This window comes from Amblyomma mixtum, chromosome 7 (genome assembly GCF_055824585.1).
Source record: "Amblyomma mixtum isolate Tamu chromosome 7, ASM5582458v1, whole genome shotgun sequence".
In the NCBI taxonomy this organism is placed as follows: Eukaryota; Metazoa; Arthropoda; class Arachnida; order Ixodida; family Ixodidae; genus Amblyomma; species Amblyomma mixtum.
Window position 1 is genome coordinate 96724228 of NC_143018.1, and position 25411 is coordinate 96749638.

General features: G+C 49.9%; 1 pseudogene across 1 annotated transcript in view; it reads right to left on the minus strand.

Annotated features, from left to right (window-relative positions):
* Positions 1-6209: 6209 nt before the first annotated feature.
* Positions 6210-25411, minus strand: part of LOC149336919 (calcium-activated chloride channel regulator 1-like) — a 103680-nt pseudogene continuing 84478 nt past the window's right edge. Inside the window, exons 14-15 of the transcript XR_016284525.1 lie at positions 8239-8751; positions 6210-6796 (exon numbers count right to left, since the gene is read on the minus strand). The product of XR_016284525.1 is annotated as a calcium-activated chloride channel regulator 1-like (transcript). The remainder of the gene's footprint in view (positions 6797-8238; positions 8752-25411) is intronic.

The following is a 25411-nucleotide window of genomic DNA, read 5'->3' on the forward strand; positions in this document are numbered from 1 at the left end:
GAGTGCTGGATATGGAGTCGAGCTTGAAGGCGGCGACCCGACTCCGTTAGCGACAGGCACGTGTACTGGTTTGTAAGGTGCACCTCCCGGAGCTCCCGGAAAGTATTCACCACCGCAATGGCCATATGCCGGCAGTTTGAAGTAGTGACGAGGAAGTCAAAGGCACGCGTAATAATTTTGGAACGATGACCTCAAGAGAGAGAAACAAATTTATTGCCATAGATTGGCGGGATATAGGGCAGGCGACCTTGGTGTGGCCCCTAGGCGGGGGCGACTTCCTGGGCACACGAAAGGAGTGCCAGTTGGATGCTGTTGTGTGGCCTTCTGAGGAGTTGGTTCCATCCTTCTTCGGAGGGAGCTGGCAGTAAGGTTCGAGTGGGCGGATTTTCCGCTAAACCCCAGAGGATGTGTGCCTGGGTAGCGATTTTTCCCTGGTAACAATTTTGGCAGATGGGGTCGCATTCCCCGTGTGTGATGAGTGAAAGTCTAGAATTGCTAAGGATGTAGTGTGTCTGCAACCTGCGGAGCAAGGCGGCTTGCGCTCGATTCAAGTCGGGCTGTGGAGGCGGGGACTGGCGTCTCAGCTCTCTGTGGAGGTTGTTAGTTTCGGCAAAGGTCTGGGGAGCCTCGGCATGAGCGTCTGGGTCCGTGGGGGCCGGCCACCCGGTTGGTTAGTCCTCGGGCTAGTCGGTGGACCCCTTCGTTTCCAGAGTTTCCCGCGTGGGCGGGTACCCAGACCAGGTTGATCTTATGGTCGGGAGTGCACCCGCGAAGGATGCGTGCAGCGCGATGGCAGATAAAACCTGCCGAGTAATTTTGTATCGCTCTTTTGGAGTCGCTTAGGGCTGTGCGCGTACGTCGGTCAGCGATGGGCAGCGCGATGGCGGTTTCTTCTGCCGCTGTCGGAGAGGGAGCTACTACTGAGGCGGCGGTGACGAGAGTAGATTGTGGCGTGGTTGCACAAGCCACGTATGTGTTTGCCCTTTGCCGTGCAGCACTACGTATATTGCGTGTTCGTCGAAAAGGTATGTGAAATCTAGTTCTTGGGCTTTCAGCTGACGGCGCGTATCATGGCGGCCAGGTAGCATGTTTTTGGGGATTGGTTTTATAACTAGGCGGCTATAGACCCCTATCGGAATGGGCGTCGTGGGGTGGACGTCGCCTATGGGGTTGATGTTGAGACGGTCAAGTATGAGCCGCCCGTGTTTAGTACGGGAGAGTTGGTGGGTTTGGGCGGTCTTGTGTGCCTCTGAGTTTTGTGAGCGTGTTGTAGATGCCGAGTTGGAGGAGGTGCTGTGTGCTGGCTTACTGAGGTGGCCCCAGTGCCGCTTTGTACACTGAACGTATAATGCTGTTCACAGCTTCCTCGTCCTTACGGTGGATGTGATTATAGGGGTAGGAGGACACTGTCCTGCTAATGAGGAAAGCTTGCGTTAGCCGACAGAGGTCATCCTCCTTCATACCTCTGCGGCGGGTGCAGATGCGGCGGATAAGGCCGTTGATCTGATTGGATGTGGTGCGGAGGCGCTGAATGGAGGCGCTGAGTGCGGAGGCGCTGAGTTTTGCGTGTTGTTCTGTATTAACATACCCAGAACGCGGATGGTGCGGACCGTAGGTATGGGATGTGTGTCGACTTGAAGCACAATAGGTTCTTGCGGGTCGAGGACGGGCAGGCGAACTCGTCTGTCCCTGATGACTAGTAATTCGGACTTCGTGAAGGAGCATGTGAGCCCGTTCGCCTGTACAAAGGAGTGTACTTCATCGATTGCTGTTTGAAGGGTGTTTTGGATTTCCCGTCAGAGCCAGAGTTGGTCCACATGGTAATGTCATCGGCATATATTGAGTGTTTAATTTGAGGTATCTCTTCCAGGAGCGGAGGGAGGCCTCTCATTGTAGTGTTGAAACGGAACGGAGATAGGACTGCTCCTTGTGGTGTTCCTCTGGTGCCTAGTGTGATCTCGCTGTGGAGGTCTGCAATGTGAAGTTCTGCTGTACGGTTATGAAGAAAGTCGGCGATGTAGTTTTAAGTGCGAGTGCCTACATTCAGATGTGAGAGTTTTGCCAGGATGGAAGCATGTGACACGTTGTCGAAAGCCTTGCTGACATCTAGGCTTAGGATGGTTCGTGTAGCTCGGATGGGTCTCGGATCGAGGATGTCGTGTTGGTTGAAGAGGTCCATGAGTGCCTCGACGGACTGATCTTCGAGGTTACGAAGCATCTTGTTGGTTATGTGGTCGTCGCCAGCGGCCGCGCTGGTTTTAATCTGGTTGAGGGCGGCGCGGACTTCTCCTTCCGTGATGTCGTCGTCCATGTTGGTGTTATGAGCACCTGTGTATCCAGAAGGGATGGGAATTTCAGTGGAAGTATTGATGTATTTGTCTTTCAGGGCAGCGAGGAGTTCCTCATTTGTTGCCTGAAAAGCGTGTATGACACGGGTGAGGTTCTTGTGAGATGTGGATTTGGTGTGAGTTGGGTCCAGTAGATGTCTGAGCAAGAACCACGAGTTTTTGCATCCTAACTGGCCGTTAAGACGGTCGCAGGTTTGATGCCATTGCTCCTGACTCAGTTTGATGGAGTAAGCTTCGATCTCTCGCTCGAGGCGAACGTGACGGAGCTTGAGGGGTCGATTGTGTTTTTGGCGGAGCCAGTGAGCGTTAAGACTGCGCTGGGCCTCCCACATCTGTATGAGTTTGGCGTCGGGAGAGGGGCCATCCTCGTCCTGGGTAGTCGTGGAGGTGGCATTGGTGGTGTCTTCGAGCAGCGAGTTCGTCCATGTGTCCAGGTCGTCTATGGGGTCCGAAGTGCGTTTGGCGCGCACGTATCGGAAGGAGTCCCAGTTAGTGTGCCTGATTGTTCGGTTGGGGGCTTTGCTGTGTGTAGCCGTGAAGGTTGTGCTGAGAACATAGTGGTCGCTACATATGTTCATGCCGAGGCTTTCCCAGCGTGCGTCTGGGATGTTGCGGGCGAAAGTGAGATCGGGGCAGCTGTCCTGTGTGACACTGTTTCCAATGCCAGTAGGCCTGTCAGGGTCTAGGAGTAGTGTCAGGCCCAGTATTTGGGCTGTCTCCCACACTTTGGCTCCCTTACGAACGCATACTTTGCGGGGGTAGCCCCACTCGGTATGCGGCTCGTTGAAGTCACCTTAAATGAGTAGCATCCCTGTTTGTGCAGTCGCGCAGGCCTTACGAACGACGGTTGCCGCTCGTGTGCTTTTGTCGCTAGGGGGGCTGTACGCGTTGAGGATGTGGAGCGGGGCTTGTGAGCGGCTGTTCGGTAGGACCTGTACGAAAGAGTGCGGAACCTCGGGGTAACTAAGGTCTATATGATTAGCTGCTAAATTTTGGTGGACCAGGTTGGCGGTGTTGGGCCGTTGGTCTGGTGTCGTTTGTTGGTTATATGCGGCGTAGCTGGTACGTTTCGTGTCCATGTAGGTTTCCTGAAGTTCGATGTTGTGGGGGATGTGCGGCTGGGCCTGCAGGGTGCGCTCCAGGGTGCGCTCCACTGCCAAACTGTGAAGAGGGAGCTAGCCATCAAACGCGCGTTTCCCGTAGGGTTCGGGGCGCTGTGATAGCGCGACAGGTGATTTAAGAATGCCGCGTGCACGTGAGCGCGCGGTTGCACTCTCCGATGTTGCGACAATAATGGGTGCTGGGTAGTTAGGAGGGGTTGTCGACTTCAAGGGGGTTGCGGATATCGGGGGATTCCTGAGAGTATCGAGCCTGGCATGAAGGGTTTGGATGTTGGCTGCCATTGTGGCGCAGCTTTCTACTAGACGATGACCTCAAGCGCATCCTCATCTTGTTTCCTTGGGTGGACGTAAGGAGTCGATTAGAAAATTCGACTGGTGACACAGTCGTTTGCCAGCCGCAAGGCCTCCTTACTTCGTGACTCCCCGCGTTTGTTGGAAACCCGGCGGACCATCCGGCCCACCTGGTCCCCCACCTTACGGAGTTTAGCCAATGTAATGCCTGGCCGTCTGTGTTTGTGGATGTAGAGTCCGAGTACTCGTACCTCATCACTTTCGCGAATGGGACCACTCTCAAGAGAAAGAGATATTTTAGTTGTGCACTTTTCTGAGGGGCGGAGGTGCACAAATTAAGATTTTTTAGGGGAACATTGAAGACCGCAGCGGCGGGCGTAGCTGTCCACTAGCGTCGCCGTTGTTCGCAGGCTGGTTTGAATGTCCCCTGTGCTGCCCTGCGTTGCCCACATAGTGATGTCATAAGCGTACGGGGCATGCTGCACGCCGGCGACACCACTCAGCTGGGCGGCAGGTGCATCATGGCCAGATTGAAGAGCAGCGGGGAATGTACAGCGCCTTGGGGGGGTTCCCCGCGTGCCGAGTAGGTAAGGACCATGGTCTCTATCTTGAATTCGAATGTAGGATTGACGATGCATTAAAAATTGGCTTATGTAACGGAATGTGTTGAGGCCACAGTCGGTCTGGCTTAAGTTAGTCAGTATGATCTCGTGTGTTACATTGTCAAATGCCCCCTTAAGATCCAAGGCGAGTACTACCCGGTCATTATGGGGGCATTCCAGGGGGTCTAGGAGTTCCCGAATAAGTTGCAGGTGGACATCCTGTGCGGATCTGTGTGGGCGGAATCCGAACATGGTGCTGGCAAAGACACTTTTTTCAAGATATACACATAACCGATTCCGCACCATCGTCTTCATTAGTTTGCCCACACAGGAGGTGAGAGAGATGGGGCGGAGGTTATCTCTGTCAATTGGTTTTCCTACTTAGGAATAAAAGTGACCAGAGCCGTTTTCCAGTCGATTGGCAAGGGGGTGTCCCCACGCCAATTTGCATTGTTGTAGTCTAGGAGGAACTGGTATGCTAAGTCGGGCAGGTTCGTGAAAAGCTTGACGGTGACCTTATCCCTTCCTGCAACAGTGCTCCGTTTCATTTTGGCGAGAGCCGCCCGCGGGTCATGGAGCTGGGATGGTTGATCCACCTTAGTGTTCTCTGCCTGCAAAAGAGTACGCAGAACCACGAGAATCTTGGCCTGTACACAGATACTGGTCCCGAAGTTTCTGTGCCAGTTGAAATGTGTTGCCAGGGAAAGCGTGTACTGCTCGCTGCAAATGCTTTTGTGTTTCGGTTCTTGTTTGGGTTGGGTCGATTAGGACTCCAAAGAGACGCCACGTGTTGCGGCTGAAGATTTGTCGCGCGGCCATGTTGCATCTATCCACCCAGTTTGACTTGGCGAGTTCGGCCGCGTACTCTGCCGCTTTCTGGGTAAGCTGGACAATTCGCGGTTTAAGCTTTCTGTTATGATTTTACCGTCGCTAATGGCGGACGAGGCTACGACGAGTTTTCCAGAGGTGTAGATGGTGGTTTTGCACGTCCGTGACCGCCTCTGAGAGGTGGATCTGAGTTTCATGCGAGGAAAGGAGTGTCAGCAGCTGTTGGGACCATGCTGGGTATCCTTGCTCGGAAATGGGTGTGTTATCAAGTGAGTGACAATTTTGCCTGAATTGCGTCTAATCTGGGATACGGGCTTGTGTTCTGGAACGCTTCTGAGGGCGTGTGCATAGTGCAGTGTTAAGGTTGCAGTGGTCGCTACCGAGCGCCTCCTCGGTGTTGAGCCAGGCTGCGTGTCGTATGTTGCGAGTGAAGGTTAAGTCCGGACACGTATCTTGTGTCACGGAATTCCCTAGCCGTGTTGGGTGGACGGGGTCTGTGTGGAGGGTGAGGCCCAATGTGGACGCAAGTTCCGCCAGCTTACGTCCGCGCGACTCCTTCTTACGATACCCCCACAGCTGACTGGGAGCATTAAAGTTGCCCACAATCAGCAGGGGATCCCGACCCGCTCCTCTTAGCGCGCGGCTGAAGAGTTCCGCAAAAGTCACTCGCTTGAGTTTGGAAGAGCAGTACACGTTGAGTATATGCAATGGGAGGTCCCTGCGGCGCAGTCTGGAAGCACCGCCGGAATAACCTCGTACGCCTGATCGGTAATAATGAGCCGCATGCACCCAGCCTGATACCCACCTCACTGTTCTACCTTTAAAGCCCCAGCGGTAGACCTCTAATATTATCTGTGGGCGTGTCCGAAACCACCGACCGTGGGGCCCGTCCTGACCCCATCTCGGTCTTTCTGGGAGACGTTCTGCTTGCTGCGGACGTGATTAACATGCGCAGAGTGGTCACCAAGGCGAGGCATGATGCGGAGGCCAGAGGGCACCTGGACATTTAGGAGCCTTAAGACGATGCTAGAACCAGTTTTTATTTTTGTTTAGTTTAATGAAGTGGCGTTTGTCCGCTCTCCTTCGGTGCGGTTTGACTCCCCCTCCTCCTTGAGGTTTAGAATCATGGATGCCGCAACCACGATGACAATGACGATCAGCGCTGCGATGGAGAAAAGTGCAACCCAGAACAACGGGGACGCAATAAAAGGCGAATCTTCACTGCCTCCTGTTCGTGCATCCATAGCTTGTGTTGTCGTGACCATTTTGGTCGGGGCCCCTGACGTTGTTTCTTTCGTGGTGGTGGTCACTGTTGTGGGAGCAGCCGGACGGGAGTGATACACTGAAACAACGTTCGAAACATCGGACTTCAGCCCATGACTGTTAGCTACTCGAGCTGCAATGTAAGCGTCCCACACCCAGGCGCCATCTTGCTCAAGCGAGTAGAAGGTGGAGGGAAGTGATAAAGTGACGACATGCCGGCCACCAGGTGGCAAGGGTTCCAGGTTGCCTTCGATGACGTCCGCTTCTGTGATCTTAGCCTGGTTTTCGAAGTCGTCCTTTAAGTCGCTGTATTCTTTTCCGACTCGAATATCCACGGCGGAAGCTGCGAAAAAGCAAAGTCGTTGAGGGGAAACATGACACCATCCAGTGTGACGTCATCATAAGCTATGCCATTGATATCAACTGAGATAAGCGCTATGCTTTCGTTTCCTTCGCCAAGTTTTCACAAAAGTGATGTGACTGCTCTGGCTGTGTATATTAAAAGGGGTCATTCTTGGTTAGAATGGCACGAGCGTCTGCCTGCCATCTGACACGAAGTAGTCGTGGAGGGTAAACAGGGGAGCGAACTTTTTCGCAATTAGTTGTCCTCACGTTATTTACATACTTATGTTGATGGAAAATACTGCGCTTGATAGCATGCCGAACGTCGAAAGCTGTGTTTCGTCATCTTTTTGAAGTGATCAGATCACCCTAAGAACAGTTGCATGTTGAAACAACTCCGTCTCAGAACCACGGAATGATGCTCAATTTCGTGCTCGTTTACGCTAGCACATTTTCCAAAGATACGTCCGTTGTGATGGAGAGCAAATAGTTGTGAAGTTATAATTCTTTCTGCTGTACTATTCGTTTCCCGCTCTATGTCTGTCATGGTCTAAGGATCATTCCAATTTAATGTTTTGACTTTGCAACATGTACGTACAAAAAATGCAAATTTGCCGGTCGCACATTCGTTATCTCGGGACATTTGTATTGCTTTTTTCTCAAGACAGGATTCGAGTATAAACTGTCTGCGAAATGGAGTAAAAAACCCGCAGTAACACTGGGCAGGTGTAGGGGCCAATTGCTTTCTTCGTTATGCTGCCGAAAACACATGGCGTAGTACATCGTAAGCCAGTTCCGCTATCCCGTCACAACAGACACATGCGCATCTTTTTGTGTGGCTGCTGGCTAATAGAATGGGAACTTGTCTTTTTTTGGTAAACTACGCGCGAAATTTCTGATTCAATGTTATATTCGGTTTAAAGTGGGTAGCGGGATATGAGACGGCTCTCCAACGAGCCTGAAAGACAACCAACCGTTACAACAGCTCCTTCAAATGTTCCTCTAATTTTCTACAGCAGAACTGGACAGCAGTAGTTTGGCGATAGTGGATGGCAATACAGTGGATAAAACGGTGTGTGTATATGAGCCTCATTTCAATAAAATGCGGCGTTATAGTGATCGAAAAGAATACAATTGTATTTACCGAACGTGTTCTGCGATGGATATCAAACTTCAACATTATAGCAGAATGCGTGGGAAGAAACCCGATTTTAGAGAGCATTCAAGAATGCTACGATAACTTAGCACGAATATAGTGTCACGACAATAGAAAAAATCTTTCAAATGCTCCCCTCTGTCATCTGCCGACGTTGCGCCTTCGATGAGACTCTCCCAATATTCGATGCCAACTTGCCCAGTTTTTTTATACAGGAATACAATATCCAATAAGTGGATTAAGTGCCTGTGAGCCCCACAATACACGTTGCTTTCTAAAGTGCTTACCGTTTCCACACGTTAGATGAGCTCCTGTCCACGTCCAAGTTACCTTCGCCAGGAGAGTGTTGTCCTTTCCCGGCCCCAGGTCCTTCGCGGTGAAGTCCCGCATGCGTAATGGAGGCAATTGCTCTTCCAGCATATCTTCCTCGAGATGGAAAGACTCTCCGTACACCACCCTCTGGAAGTCCTCCACTGGCTTACCGGCTGGGCCGGTGGTGTCGTCGTGGGTGGTGTCGTCGTGGGTTGTGTTGATAATCTCGAACCACGATATCGGGTACGCGTTCGACGGTTCGATGCTGGTCGGGAATAAATGCTGCTCGGGAGTTACTGGATGCTGCTCGGGAGTAACAGCCGGCGAAGGGGCTAAGAAGAATAAGAGCAAGAATTCAGACGAGCAGTTAATTTGCAAGGTCATTAAAAAACTATAAAGGTGATCACGGTACTTCCTAATTCCAAATTTGAGCGCAGCTCTGTAGGTGCTTTGTTTTATGACATATTGAGGTAAAGTATTTGAGATATCTCTTCATTTTGCGCACACATGATCCCTTCATGTAACGCTCCCCTCCCAGTATTCGATATCCATGAATGGGCTTTCCTCTGGGTGAAATGGAGATTAAACCTGCTGCACCAATGCCTAGTACATAAGCAGTGGGTGTACACTGGGAAGACACGCTGTGAGTGCCGGCTGATACGGACAGTCTATCGCGTTCAGCACATTTCACAGCAGCGCCCGACAACGGAGAGGAGCGTGGCTCCATCGCGAGGAGAAAACGCACCGCTGCAGACAAACCACCCTCCCGTCGCTTGACACCCTATCTCAGAACATGTAGTGGCCATGGACCACTGAACGGACGGACGGATGGACGGATGGACGGATGAACGGATGGACGGATGGATGGATGGATGGATGGATGGATGGATGGATGGATGGATGGATGGATGGATGGATGGATGGATGGATGGATGGATGGATGGATGGATGGATGGATGGACGGACGGACGGATGGATGGATGGATGGATGGATGGATGGATGGATGGATGGATGGATGGATGGATGGATGGATGGATGGATGGATGGATGGATGGATGGATGGATGGATGGATGGATGGATGGATGGATGGATGGATGGATGGATGGATGGATGGATGGATGGATGGATCGGTGGATGGATGGATGGATGGATGGATGGATGGATGGATGGATGGACGGACGGACGGACGGACGGACGGACGGACGGACGGACGGACGGACGGACGGACGGATCGATGGATGGATGGATGGATGGATCTCAGATTTTGAGAGATCCTTTTTTTTCCACTCACACACACTATCTTCGTAAAATGGTCCTTTCTCAGTCTGATTTTCATGAAGGTGACTTTGCAGTCACATAAATGGATGAAGACGTGTTCAATTTGCTGCACTAATGCCAGGTCTATAAGCAGACGGTTCACATGACAGGGCACGTTAAACAACTCCAGGTGGTTGAAATTTGTGGCCCTTCACTACGGTATCCCTCATTGCCCGAGTCGCTTAAGGAGGTTAAAGCCCCATAAACCAACAACTAGAAAGATAACGCTTTGAGTGGTGGCTCATGCAGACAGTCCATCACCTGCAGCACAATCAATAGCACCGGTGGTCAACGGAGAAGAGCGTAGTGCCACCTCCACGTGTAGTCCGTGGGTGCGCGCACCGATAAAGCCCCTACTTTACGCACCGCCGCAGATAACCCCCTTCCTTAACCGCCCTGTCACCGCACATGCCACTGCATGGACCATGGACGAAGGATGCGCTTGAGGGGCGCGCTAAAACCCCTCAATGAAGGAAACTAACGAGAAGCTTTCAACTTTCCGGCTTCTCTTCCCTCCTAGCGCTGTGCGAGCTAATCGAGCCTCCCATTGGAAAAGACCCCGCGGTGACGTGTTAGCGCGTACTTTTTTGCTCCGCAGCAGACGCCGACGCCATTGTCAAGGTAAGACTCGCGCTTCGTTCTCATTTCGTCCGACTGAATTTTTGCTGGAAGTTTTTCTCTAGCTTTGACAGCGTCTTCGCGCTGCGGCGATGGCGAGGTTCTGTTGCGCTTACGGGTGCGAAAACCGAGGAGGCAGTGGGAAACGGTAGTCCGGCATTCCGCCCGGAAAACACAACGTAGCGCGCTGAAAGGATCGGCTGCGATAGGATCGGCTGCACAGCATTGGCCGGGCAAACTTCGATAATGCGCTGGATTCGCGTCATAGTGAGTTTAGTGGCCCTGGATTAGTACTCAGTTGCATTTTGTTCGGAGGATTTGGTGTGAAGCGCGATTTCCTGCAGCTTTTATTAATCAATGCCGTTTGGCCTGGTTGTAGATAGAATCGTTTGCTCGTTGGCTACGAACGCGGTGGTTCTCGCTGTCCTAACCCCGCTGTTCACCCTGCTGGTTCTACAAGGATCGGCAGGGTGTAGCTTTTGTTTCGCAATCATTTCGTGCCTCATTGGTTTGATTGTAGTGAGAATCGTTCGCAGGCTCGACTCGAAAGTTGCGCTTCATGTTGTTTGAGACCTGCCGTTTACGCCGCTCGCTGGGCAGGTCGGTATGTGACCTTGTCCGCATTGCTGGAATTATTTTGCTTTGTTGCACTTGGACTGCTTCGCTGATGATCGATACTAAGGAGGTGGTTCTCGCTGTTTGCGCGACGCAGTTCTTTCTGCTCACCGGGAAGTTCTAGCTTTCATGTTGCGCGCGCTGCTGCACGTATGTTTCGCGTCTCAGTTGAATCCTCGCCTCCCGAACTCGATACCACAGGGGGGTTCTCACTCTTGAAGCCCCCGCGATTCATGCTGCTCGCAGTGCAGGTGCAGCTTTCATGTTGCGCGGCTCCTGCACGTATTTTTTCGCTGCACTTGACTCCTTCCCTCACGGACTCGATACCACAGGGGCGGTTCTCACTGTCGAAGCCCCCGCGGTTCATGCTGCTCGCAGTGCAGGTGCAGCTTTCATGTTGCACGGCTCCTGCGCGTATTTTTTTCGCTGCACTTGACTCCTTCCGTCACGGACTCGATACCACAGGGGTGGTTCTCATTGTCTAAGCCCCCGCTGGTCCTGCTGCTCGCAGTGCAGGTGCAGCTTTCATGTTGCGTGGCTCCAGCACGTATTTTGTTCGTTGCACATGACTTCTCTGACGGACTCGATACCACAGTGGTGGTTCTCACTGTCGAAGCCCCTGCGGTTCATGCTGCTCGCAGTGCAGGTGCAGCTTTCATGTTGCGCGGCTCCTGCACGTACTTTTTTTTGTTGCACTTGACTCCTTCTCTGACAGACTCGATACCACAGTGGTGGATCTCACTTTTGGAGCAGCCGCGGTTCATGCTGCTCGTAACGCAAATGCAGCTTTCATGTTGCGCGGCCCCTGCACGCATTTCTTTCGTTGCAGTTGACTCCTTCCCTCACGCCCTCGATACCACAGTGGTGGTTCCCTCTGTTCAAGCCCGCGCGGTTCATGCTGTTCTCAGTGCAGGTGCAGCTTTGATGTTGCGCGGCTGCTGCACGTACTTTTTTCGTTGCAGTTGACTCCTTCCCTCACGGACTCGATGCCACAGTGGTTGTTCTCACTTTTGAAGCCGCTGCGGTTCATGTTGCTCGCCGTACAGGTGCAGCTTTCATGTTGCGTGGCTCATGCAAGTTTTATTTCGTTCCAGTTGACACCTTCCCTCACGGAGTCCATATCAAATTGGTTGTTCTCATTTTTGAAGCCGCCGCGGTTAATGCTGCTCGCAGTGCAGATGCTGCTTTCATGTTGCGCGTGCTGGTGCACGTATTTTTTTTCGTTGCAGTTGACTACTTCCCTCATGGACTGGATACCACAATGGGGGTTCTCACTGTTGAAGCGTCGCGGCTCATTCTGGTTGCAGTGCAGATGCTGCTTTCATGCTGCGCGTGCTGGTGCACGTATTTTTTTTTCGTTGCAGTTGACTCCTTCCCTCACGGACTCGATACCACAGTGGTGTTTCTCACTGTTGAAGGCCCGTTGTTCATGCTGCTCGTAGTGCAGGTCTAGCTTTCGTGTTACGCGCATTGCTGGCCGTATTTGTTCTGGCAGCGTTCCGGAGGACGCAAGCGAGGACCTCTGTTAAACATAGTTGCGGACATCTCCTTGCGTTTTCAGTCTTCACTTCCAGCAACTTCCTAAACGATCCAAGGGGTTTGTTTCAAGCATGACTGAGTAAATTCGAGTTTTGGTTTTTCAGCGGTTCAATTTTTTTGCCCTCTACTTCGAACGAAAGCGATTAATTGCAGCGCTCCAGGCTGCTGCGTGTTATGCGTGGCCGTTACACGAGGGAAGACATTTTCCTCTTATATGATATTATTGCTGATGCTGAGCCAACATGACAATCACCTAAACTAACATCATTCTAGTGAGTAATGTAGCACTGGAGCTGTGCGTGAAGGAGTGGCTAAAAGCCTTTATGATCAAGCCAAACTACTCTCAATCATAATTATTCTGGTCAGAACCGAGTTGCAGAGCGCTACTAAGGCATCGTATCCACCTATATATTATCAAAGGCCAGAAGGAGCACAGTCGTAGACGTAGAGGGGGAACGCAGAACGGCCAAGGTTTTTTAATCGCCCAGACGAGAGCCAGCTCGAGCACGCCTCACGCGCACGCGACCGCTTCGTCCTCGTCACGGCTTAGTTAGCAGGTAGCTCGAGCCAGGTCCGTGGCATTAGTCCCCTGAAAAACACGAGCATCGTCCCGATGCGAGGGTATGTACAAGGCAGAAAACGAACAGGAAAAGCAGGAAGACAATGTTAAAAAAAAACAAAAAAAAATAAAACGCAGAACCCGAACACAGTTTAAAGTGCAGCGTCATCGCTCTCACGCGACAAGTGTGGCTTAAGGCACATTACATGCACAATGTCAGTGCGTGGTTGCCGACGACCGATAGCCACAGTTCCACGTGGAACAACCTCATAATCCACGTTGCCAACATGACGGAGCGCCTCGTAAGGTCTGAAATATCGGTGCAGCAATTTTTCGGACAATCTCTTCTGGCGGACGGGGGTCCACACCCACACACGATCACCGGTGTTGTAGGTAACCTCCCTGTGGCGCCGGTTGTAGCGTCTGGGGTCCGTGTCTTGTTGAGCTGTGATATGCAAGCTGAGCAAGCTGGCGAGCTTGCTCGGCTTGATCGACAAAGGAGCCCGCATCTGGTGTCAAGTCATCATCCACGCTCGGGAGCATGGCGTCCAGCATCATCCGCACTTCTCTGCAGTAGACTAGACGGAATGGTGTAAAGCCTGTTGTTTCTTGAGTCGCAGTGTTGTACGCGAAAGTGACGTAAGGAAGTATTTGGTCCCAGGTTCTGTGCTCCACATCAACGTACATAGAAATTATGTCGGCCAGTGTTTTATTGAGGCGTTCTCTGAGTGCGCAGGTAGCTCGAGCCAGGTCTGAGGCAATATGAACAAATGTTATGTAACTGCCGTCAGTCAGATCCTATTAACGTTGCGCTTCGATTTGTCCGAGGTGTAGTAACTCCAAAATAACGGCCACGTTGTGCTGCACTTAAGACAACTTAAAATTCAGAAGAGTAGCCACCTACCCACTACAGAAATTTGCGATGAGTTTCTCATAAAAGGTCAATGATTCAGACATCACACTCATCAGGTATTTCTGATGATTTCTGAGTTCGGCATATTTTCAGAGAAAACTTCAGCATCGCGTGTTCTCCCGCTGCTACTCCACGCTGCTACCACCGCTGGTAATGTGAACACGCACATGGCTCCGACAAGCTATAGGTGCAGGCCAGCACCATGCGCACCTGCCCTCTTCGGACCATCTGCGCATGCGCAATGGCCGCGAGTGGTCGAAGTAGGATACTTCGTTGAAGAGTGGGCTAAGCGTTTGTAATGCCGCACTCAGACTCGTGTAAGAGCACCGCTATCCCAGAAATGCGATATTATGCTACATTTTTTTATTGAATTTGCAGGGGGGCACAAAACCTTCTCGAATAAAGAAATCACGCTTGGCAGTGGTAGTGGCGAGCGACGGACGCACCCTTACAAGACTTGCACGTTATTTCGCACTTTTTCCAGGTTGGTGCATTCTTTCTTGTTGCTTTAGCGTCTGTGTATCACCACTGCTGATGCCAAACATGCCGTAAAGTGGTTTGCGTAAGAAATTGCTTTTGATGGAAGATACGGATGAATAAGTTTGCTTTGCTTGCAACACAACTGACACTTCTGAGAGTCTAATCATGTGTAAAGAATGTCTGTAGCCGTATCAGGTAGAAGGCTGTTAAGGAATTCGTCAGTCGGACCATGTCACAAAATTCGGCGCATTTTTGAAGCAAACAAAGAAAAGCCGCCGCGCGCACGGCGTCTCGCCGGCGCGAGCCGAACGAGGCAGAGGGAAGACTCCTCTGCGCGCGTGGCTTTCTCTACCCTCCACCACCGCTCACCGACACGGCGTGCGCCGAGGGAATAAGTCATCCACGCCGAAGATTTCTCTCGAACATGCGAGTTGGTTCTACTGGTGACCGGGGGAAAAGGGCGTAGCCTTGCGTGCACTAAGACACGACCCCCTCGCCCGTCGGTGACGGCGCCACGACAGAACTAGCCAGAACCTTCTCGAAACATCTCCCGACTTTGACCAATGAGGACGCGCGGCCGGCGAGAGAAAGGAAGGGAAACTACACGGGAGATGCTGCGTGTATGTGCGCGCCTACTCTGGCACGTAGAACAAACAGACGTGCAAGCACGGCTATAAAAAGGGCGTTGACCGCTGTCAAGTCAGTCCGGACCGCCGTTTAAGCTTCATCGAAGCGCGCGCGTTCGACTCCCGGAAAAACACCACTCGGCCAGCATCGGACCAACGAGGCAACGTTCGCCAGTCTGCGGGACGGTGTCGTCGTGGAACTCTGGTCGTCGGACTGCCGCAGTGCCGGTGAACAAATTGTGTTTTGTCTGCTTACCTTTCTCTCTTGAGTTAGTGCACTTTAGGTGCAATATTGCCTTTGTATTGCATTCTCTCTCGAGTTTAACTTTGCACGAAGTGCATTGTTTGGTTAATCACTTTGTATGTGTTTGTACTAGTGATTGTGAAATCCTCTGTATCGTCTCATTGCTGTATAAACCTTGTTTTGTTTTGTAAACCTTTGGCTCCGACCCATTCTCTGGCTTGCGACCAGCGAAAGCTGGGCACCGAACGCCCAAAAACCTCTTGTCACTTGGTAGCTGGTCTCCGCTGAGCTTGCCACGCTGAGTCGAGGGCATCTCCTTTGAGTCCGAGGCCGCTACCCCCACACGCTCTAGGGGTGTCTGGGTACTTCACGCTTAAAAGTGCGCGAAGTCTGTGTGACAGACCAGCCAGTGAGTCCTCGTTTCCACAGAGCATTCAACTGTCCAAAGGACAAAAAAGGTTCATCTCGCAGCAAAAAAAATGCCACCCACGACCGAGCCTGAGGGGCCTCTGTGCGAGCGACGTGTGCAGGCGTGTGTGTTTCGGCTCCGCTGGTTTTCGGCTGGGGCCACGACCCAATTCATCCTACCCCGGCGAACTGGCATCTATTGATCCGGAACCTCGAGCGGAACAACTGGATGCCATATTCTTCCAGGTGGGCCCCTTTTCTTTAAATTTACGGCGGATTTTCGACCGACCGCGTCGGTAGCGTTGTTGAGCCTAACGACAACGCCGACGCTCGGCAGGTTAGACTCGGCCCTCCGAGTGCAAATGGAGAACTCCGCGCTTCAGTTACGCGCCTATGACCCTGAGGCAATGACGTGCACCTCGGTCTCCACTGTCGGCGACAGAAATTTAACCGTTCCTTCCAAAATTCGGAGTCAAGTTTTGCTTCAAGCGGCTGCACGCCGCTCTCAGGACGAAGCCCAGATGGTGGCGTTCGGTGCCGCCTCGGCAGCTGTCGCGTCGGTCGTAAACGTGAAAGCTTCCCCGACGCGCGCCTCGTGAAGCAAGGGCAAGGCCTTCCCGAAGTGCAAGACACGTCCAGTGCCCAAACCCGCTCCTGACGACTACGTTATGGCCATAAAGCCCCGAGAAAGTGTTTCCCTTCACAAGGCGTTCACGCAAACCGGCTACGGTACCGCTGTTTGGCCGTACCTCGGCCAGAACGGGCCCGTGCCATATCCGTTCTGCCCTCGCGAGACAAAACATCATCATCGTGCATACCCCGGACATCGAGGCGGCCGAGCGCCTCATAGGGGACTTTACAGTTAATACCGAGAAGGGACCGGCCAAGCTTTAGGATTACCTGAGAAAAGAGGGCGGAAACACGTGCCACGGAGTGATAGTGGTCCGTAACATGGATACCACAGAAACTCTTCAACAGCGAGTGCGCTGGCGCGCCGGCAGCATCGTGGAAATCCGGAAATTCGGACCATCCAGCAAGGCACACATCACCTTCGCTGTCATGCAGAAGCCCCGTTACGTGCATTATCACAACATGGTCGTGTCTGTGCAAAATTATTACAAAACTATCCCGGCCAGCGGCCAGTGTGGGGCCGTCGGGCATCGTGCGTATGCATGTCCGAACCTGGAGCCGAATAAGTGTAGACTCTGCGGACTCCAAGCTCCGCTCGTGGAGGGGTGCGGGCCTATCGCGACTGTGTGCCCCGATGTTCTGTGTGCGATGCCGCCCATGCCACCAACTCACGCGTGTGTGGCAAAATTTCGCACACACAAAATGGCAGCCCAAATGGACAAGAAAAAGAAATTGGCGCCCAAGAATAAAATCCGCCATCGTGGGCTTCCAACCTCCAACGCCGAGAAGCTGGCGCCACCTCCCGGAGATGCTGGAAAGCGACGATTGGCCTGGGCAGACATCGTCAAAACCGGACCCTTGGCGAGTGCTTCATGCCGGACTGCTTCTTCGTCCCACCTTCGCACTCCCCTCCCAGGGGTGCGGAGCGCCGACCAAACTCAAATAGCAGCGCTCAGTGCTCAAAACGATATACTGCTATAGAAAATTACCGAATTGTAATCTAAAATTCGCCAGCCACACTATCCCCCTCTCCTACCGCGGCTGAGATGGAGAGTAAGCTCGTGGTGCCGAAGGCGGCAACAAGCGCACAGTCCGCATTGGAGGCCCACTTCGACGCCTGCTTCGAGGCAACACACGGCCCATTCGCCGCCATTGAAAACCAAATCTCAATGGTGGTCAACGCCATCTCCAAATTCCGAGAGACAATCCCCGCAATGACTGCCCAGCAAATTGCGCCTTCCTCGCGCCCCTAGCGCAGGCTCGGCGGTCCCTACAAGGACGTATCCGGACGCTCTCTCGAACCTCCGAGGCGCACCCCTGAAGTAGACGACGACGACAGCTGCTCGCTCTCCAGTATGGAGGAAGCCTCCCTCCCGGCGAGTGCTGGCATTGGAGCCGCGTCACCACAACCCGTCGTTAACCTAAATGGCTATTGCGAGCAGCCCTAATAACAGGCGCTCTGGCAGTTTTAAGCCACTTTGATCTTGCATGTACAGGAAAGTGTCCGTGCTGTGCGAAGTCTTCAGACATCTTCCCCATGGTATGGGCATGTCAGTCAACCCCGACCCTCGTCTCGAAACCCAACCCCACCCGGGCCTCCCCACCCACCCAACCCACCCAACCTCGCGAGCCAGAAGGCCCTGGTGAAACGCGCCCAAGCGGCCGCGATCGTCAATGGACTCCTGTACTGAGGAGCGCACCTAGTAGTTGTGAGAGGTGGCCCTTTTCGGGATACCACAAACTTCGTCCCTATTATGTAAGAATAACAAAGTTTTTCTGAGAGATAGAGGCCGAGCCTTCTGCTTCTATATTGCCTCTGGTTTTCTTGAGCTCAGTGCAAAACTTCACTGTTTAATGCCGTTGAAAAAAAAAAGTGGATAAGTTGAGCAGTATATTCAGACAATGCCCGACCACTTTGATGAAATCATGAAGTGTCTGGATAATGAAGACAAAGAAATCGCACTTCTCCAGCAAAAAATAGCACAGATCGAGAATACCCGCTACGAAGAACAACTTTCTCCGCTCAAGCATGACTTGGATAATTGCGAAGCAGGAGAAAAAACATAGAAATTCATAGTGTTTCTGAAAGCGCCCATGAGAATCTCCTAGTAAGGTTAACGAAGCGGCTAAACGAATTTCAGCGAGCGATACTGAGCCGTGCTACCGGCTTCCTGCAAAAGCGAACAATATCCGCCGTTATTATGCGCTTTCAGGGAAAGGCTAAAATATACCAATGTCTTGAACACAGGAAATATTTAGCAGAGAAGAGCAAACTCGGGTACTTGTGTAAACACCTTACCCGAAGAACAAAATACTTACTTGTGCCAACTAGAGGTTGGGCTAAAAGGACAAAATATCCGGTTTCTTTTGTGCTCAAGTGGCAAGGTGCTTGTTCGCGGAAGGGAGGGTTACACTGCTCACATCATTCGCGTTGAAAGTTGCCTTGTGTACATGTAATAGTATGCAGGTATCGTTTGTGACCGCCCCACACAAATACACAACAGTGTGGTGACTCCGAACAAATATCCTCTCAAATGTGAAATTAATAACACTGTGTGCTTTGAACTAGAAAGCCCGTCAGTGCTTAAGCGATTTCATCTAAATGCTAGATAAGTCAGGAATAAGAGGGATGCATTCTCTATTTTGTTAGGCAGCTTTGGTTTAATTTGATCAGTTACGATCTCGGAGACTCGGCTGACCGACAGCGATAACTTTGAATTGCCCTCGTTTTGAACATTTTCTTTAAATCAGAAAGCCTTTCATAGAGGTGGTGTATGCGTGCTTGTTTGTGCACGCTTTTAGTGTGAAATTTTTCCCGAATTTTGTGATATGCTGGATGATGTTGAACTTATCTCAGTTATGTAAGGAAACACTTCAATGTCTGCTGTTTACAGGCCACCGTCTGGTAATTTGCGCCCATTACATGATGCCGTGGATCTAATTTAAGTCTAGCAACGAGCAACAAGTATGAACTAATCATTGGTGGCAACTTCAATAAAGATGTGTTAACTGCAAGGACGAGCAGTACGGATTTTTGTTTTACTGTGATCTTTTTGTGTTACAAATCTGATTACCAATGCAACGCGTGTAACCCCGGCCTCTCTCAAACATGTATTCATCTTTTCTTCATTAACATTGACTTTTCGCTCATTCACTAGGGAGTTTCATCCTGCGACTGCAGTGATCATATGGGTATTTAGTTATTTTCCAAGAAACAGGTTCCGAAGCGTGACCTTCATGAGAATGTTATAATTCAATGTGGTGAAATGTTGAGGAAAATCCCCAAAGGTGGAGCAGATTTAGAATAAGGGAGTAATTACTCATTGACATCCACCTGAGCGCCGCCATACGGCTAGAAGAGAAAGCTATACAGCTTTCTCAGAAACTTCGTAGTTAAAGAAAAATTCGTCCTAGTCCGAGATTCGGACCCGGGACCACCGCTTCAGTCCTCCTCGCGCGCTCCTTTTAATTCCTTCAATTCGCTCCCGCCCTACCGTAAGCTTGTCGTCCCGGTTAGTTCAGTCGGTAGAGGGACTGCTCCGCTGAAGCGGTGGTCTGGGGTTCGAACCCCAGACCAGGACGTTTTTTCTTTAAAAAGTTTACGAGAAAGCTGTAAAGCTTTCTTTTGTAGCCGTACACTCTTAAAAAGGCAGTAAAAGGTAGTAAGTACAGCAGTTACTAACTCCTATCTCATTTTGCTATTTTTTTAAAACTATTTGCTGGCCACTCACGGTAAGTAAAAGTAGTCCTTGCTCTCTTCCTTTCTTCCTTTCTTGATTCATTATTACAGCGCAACGACGGCACAGAACAAGAAAGGGACACAAGAGCGCTGACTGTCAACTAAACTTTATTCGCGACCAGTAGGGTTTTTATACCACCTGGCGATCAGAACAGGAAAAATACATACAAGAATGGCTACAGGCATGCGCAAGGGTACAAGAACTGCGGTTAGCCGGCACGCGTCAGATTTCACATTCTAGATATTTTATTTCTTTCTGGGACAATGGCACTGATGGTGCGCTTGTGCAGTCGTCCTGCAATCTTATAATCATACAAGCTTCTATTACCTCTCTTGTTAATCCGTCTCGATATTTCCCTATGAGACTGCATTGCCTGTATCCTTGCTCTCTTTTTACTAACTGTGGTCGCTAGTTAGTACCTGGCTAGTAACCGTTGCATGAACCCTAAAATCGCCACTCAGTGGTTACGGTGCTCGGCTGCGGACCCAAAAGAGGCGGGTTCGATCCCGGCCGCAGCGTTCGATTTGAATGGAGGCGTAAGTCTAGAGGCCCGTGTACTATGCGATGTCAGTGCACGTTAAAGAACCCCTGGTGGTCTAAATTTCCGGAGCCCTTCACTACGGCGTGCCTCACAGCCTGAGTCGCTTCGGCACGCTAAACCCCACATACCATACCTGAACCCTAAAATAAAGTATGAGAACATAACTGACACTGACTGTTGTATGAACAGATTGGTTTTGTACCCATTTTCTGCTGGGGCGTGCGGCTAGGCAGGCTATCCTGTTTTTATAAAGCCATAAGCCCGTAAATGAGAGCCTGAACTATGGAGTGGATCAGACGGAAAAAGATTTACTGTGTACGCGGAGTGCATGTGTCTCGCATCCGTAACCCTTTCTTGTTCGTGTTTTTCTTGCATTCTGAAACCCTTGTGTGTGCCTTGCAAGGCAGTTTTATGCCATCACCTCGCATAATTTGTACATGTAATGCGCTATTTGTCTAAGCCCTAGCGTGTGACTTACGGCCAGCATGCACTGGTAGCTATGGGCGTGGTCGGGATTAAACAAAATTGATCTTGCAGCTTCATTTATTTTTGCACTATGCATAAATTTAGCAAGCCATGCAGCGCACCGTGTGAGAACGCTAGCAACATCTGCGAAAAGTTTCTAGGCATCCTCTTAGTAAATTCTCCTAGCATTTTGTTTGCGATTGTAGTGCTTTTTCTAGCTTCTTGAGGTAGTAACTTTCACTAATTTGAATTTTACTACTTCCGGCTACTATGAAAAGTCAGTGGCTGCGCTCGGGTGTACGGGAATGAATAATTACTCCCTTATAATAGTCCAACATCTAACAGCAGGTGCTCTAGAAAGATTTGGTTGAAATGTGCAAGGTATTAACTGGATAGAAATAAAGTTGTTCGGAGAGCGGTAATGAGTTTTTGCTTGGCAAGTTCACTCATATTTATAACAATAATTTTAATCCAATGTTAAACAGGGCACCTGATATCGTAAGCGAGCCGTGGATATCGCGTGAATTGCACACGCGTATTAAAAGAAATCACAAATTATATCAGGTATTTATTCACACCACAGAGATTCTTGTTTTGAGGGCTTTCAGAAGCACAGGAATAAACTGAATTTCGATTTACGACAGGCGAAGGACATACATTATGAAACTCATTTTCAGACTCCATCGAATTGCCCTGTTAAACTCTGGCGAGAGCATCGGTCACTCAGCTCTGGCTGTCTCGCAGGTGAGAATCCCAAGTAAGATAACTAACCGTGTCATAGAATATTCTGGTAGTCACCTCGCAAAAGAATTTAACGAGTTTGTACCTCCCCTTCCAATTTCTCAGCACATTCATCTCATCTAGCCATTGATAGATGCCGTTCGTCCTTGTGTGCAGACCCTGGGTGCGTTCCAATTCTCTAGACGTCCGACAAGACGTCTAGTGTGACGTCTAGGAAGCCGTCTACATGTCTACATATTGGAACGTGTCTACTTCACGCGCCACCTTGCGGCATATAAACTGAACTAACATTTGGGAATAGTTGCACTCCTATGTTCTTAAAAATTCTTAATAAAACAAGTTAAAAACGCGCTGTTAGTAGTTTGCTAGTTCTTATTTTATTTTTTTTTCTGCTCTTATTTTTTTTTTCTGTTCTCTAACTTCAATGTACTGCCCCACTCACACAATGCTCCAATGTAAAGGAGCCTGTGAGTAACTTGAATAAAAATAAATAAATAAATAATGGTGCGTTCATCGCTACCGCTTCAGCAGACGATCTCACCTGCATAGAAGACGAAATCGCCCGCACGATTTCCTCTCGCTCGATTCACGAATATAATCGTAGGTCCACAAAGACAGGCTTTATTTGCCGCCAGTTCCTATAAAAATCAACTTAACGGAATGACTGGCACTTGAAAGATGGTGTGTCTCCGGGCTCTAGTGCCCGCCAAGAGCACGGCTCACTCAGCTCTGACTGCACCAACTGCTCCGCCATCTTTAGACAGGAAGTTAGCCTGCATCGATGTGGACTTCGGCGAAGCAGTCTTCTTGGACGGCTTCGTGAAAATTGGAACGAGTCTCAAAATGGCCGCTGTCCGGCAAGACGTCTAAGTAGACGTCTACTTGGGAGTATTGGAACGCACCCCCTGTCTCTGGCCATGAAATTTTCTCAACGCTTAGAGGCCTGAAGAACAGTACCTCCAGTGATGCAGTTAATATCCACATTCATCCAGTTAATCATGTCATCGACATTATTGCTGCGCCATTAGAACATATATATTATGTACCGAGACCGCCACTTTTCCTTCGAAAATGCAGGTTGTTAGAGTAGCACTCTTATACAAGAAACGAAATAGAAACAATTTTGGGAAGTGTAGATCACTCAGTAGTTTGCCTGTCTTGTCAAAAGTGCTAGAGAAACTTATTCTCAAACGAGATGGAAACTTTTTCTATAAACCCTGTATAATCGCCGACTGCCAATATGGCTTTAAGAAGGGCGTTCATCAGAACTTGCACTTCCACACCAGAATGAATATATATTAAAGAACAGTGAAAATTGAGAACTTGTTTAGGAAAATTTAGTAGGTAAGGAAATCTTTTGACTGCACAAATCATAGCAGCTTGTTTCAAACGCTTGCATATCAAGGAATAAGGCGAAAACCATGACTTTTAAATAACTCTTATTTAGCACTCAGAAAACAGTGTGTCTAAATAAATGAATAGACAATCAATTCCTAAAAGAGCCCCATGCGGGGTTCCCCAAGGGAATATCCGGCGACTGTTGCTAATTAATCTATATATTAATTAAATAATAGGTGTGGATACCAGTGACAGGTTCATAGTTTACACTGACGACACAAGTTTGTTTTTATCTGGCGATGCTAATAGCGTTAACAAGGAACGGGAATGTGCTTTTACAGAAAATAAAAATATGGTGTGGTAAGTCTTTTCTAAGTAAATGCCGTAAAACCTAAGGCAATACTTTTTCACCCAAACACAGAATGTGCAGTCATCTCCTTCTCCTATTTTATAACTATGAAGAGATTGAAATAATAAAGTTGTTTGGTCACTTGGCACAATATTCACCAAAAATATGATGTGGGATGACCACATAACCTATGTAGCTTTAAAAGCATCCAAAGCCATCGGATTTTTGACTCGTTTAAGAAGCTGTCTGCTGAAAAAAGTAAAAAATGCTTTATAACGCATTGTTTCGCAAACATTTACACTACTGCCCATTAGTTTCGGGTGCCGCTGCATATAAAAGTCTGAAAAAATTCAGCTGTCCTTGCAAAGCTGACTGTCGAAATTGTTTATAACCAACAAATACACACTCCACTAAAGAATTCTTTTCCAGAAATAAGCTTATCATCATTTTCAATCTTAATGCTTATAGACTCCTGCACGCGTGTGAGGTACAAAAGCGAAAATGCACGATAAATATTTGGGACTTTGCCTACTTTCAGTTATTTTAATGTACATATCCAGGCCGCTAGAATCTACAGTTGGTATTACCGCCCGCGTGAACACACTATGGGCGTCAAAAAGTTGCATTTCAACTTAAAGCACTGCTACAGGGAAGGAGGTGCATTTGGAGATGTTTTGCTTTAGATAGTAATCTTAACTTTATGCAGCACGCGTTTCATGAAACACAAGTTAATGACGAGTTCATGAATGCTATGGCAGCTGGGTCAGATAGGGTATTTTCTTCGTTGCATAAGGATGACGGCACACTACCCCTACTTAAACGCGAATACGATTCTGTATAGAGTGTCGCAATCTATTTATATCTTTATTTTAGTTTGGAAGAGACCTCTGCAAGGCGGTAACAACGCCTTTCGAGCCCTCGGGTACACTACATTCTCTCTGCATTCGATTCCATCCCGAATGTCCATTCGCCACTGTCACCGATAGCGCGCATTACTCGGCCTACGTGGCGTTGCATACAATCTGCTCGATAGTTGGTACAGTCGGCTAACAAAGGTGTGTTCAAGGATTGCGAACCCCTGTCAAGAGACTACATCGGCGCGCAGTAACACTGTGCGAGATATGTGCAGCTCTTCTATCGACATAAAATGAAGGGAGGAATTATTGCGGCGAGGCCGTTTTTCACGTGAGGCACAAAATCAGCTGAAACTCTTTCATGCACAAGTCAGGGCATATCGCCCAGTGAGGGGTGTTGCAAGCACGCGACTGTACGCAGGAATCTAACGAAATATGGACTTTACGCTCCAATGTGACACATGGTTTATATGGACGAAGTCGTAGAGGAGGGAAACTTAATAATTTGTACGACGTGGGGTTTTTCACGGGCCTACACACCGCTGAGCACCCAGGTTTTTTCGTATTCAGCCTCCATCCAAATACGGCCGCCGCTTTCAACATCTGATTTGGCCACTTGGGATAAGTAGCCCAAAGCTGAAACGTCTTAGTATCCGCGGTAAGTCCCACCACATGAAGACTTCGAGCTCAAATTACCTCTTAGTAAAGTTGTCCCTTCAAATAAAACAAGGAGAAAATACCAGCAACGCCATTATTATCGCCCATCGGGAAGTCGGTCCAATCGGAGAAGCCGCGTGGCTTTACACATATGCACGAGTGCGTCTAATCTAAGCGATACAGGCACCCCCTACAGTCGCGCACTCGTGCGCGCACACATATTACGTATTCGAAATGCGACAGGTGAAATGTATGCGACAAAGAGGGTGCACTATTGGCAGTATTACTGAGAATCAAGCGCTGTCATTGAACTGATTGCTGTATATAAAAGTCGTGAGGATCCGCTAGGTGGCGCCGCCCTGGTTAGCTGGCTGCCTACCGTGCTCTGCTTTAACCTGCCCCTGGCCTGGTCCAGGGCCTCGCCCACCCCTGGATTTACACTCCATCGCTTCAGGAAGGCTCCCGAAGCACGTGGACACCATCGGCATCACGGCCCGCTGCCGAACTGGCCC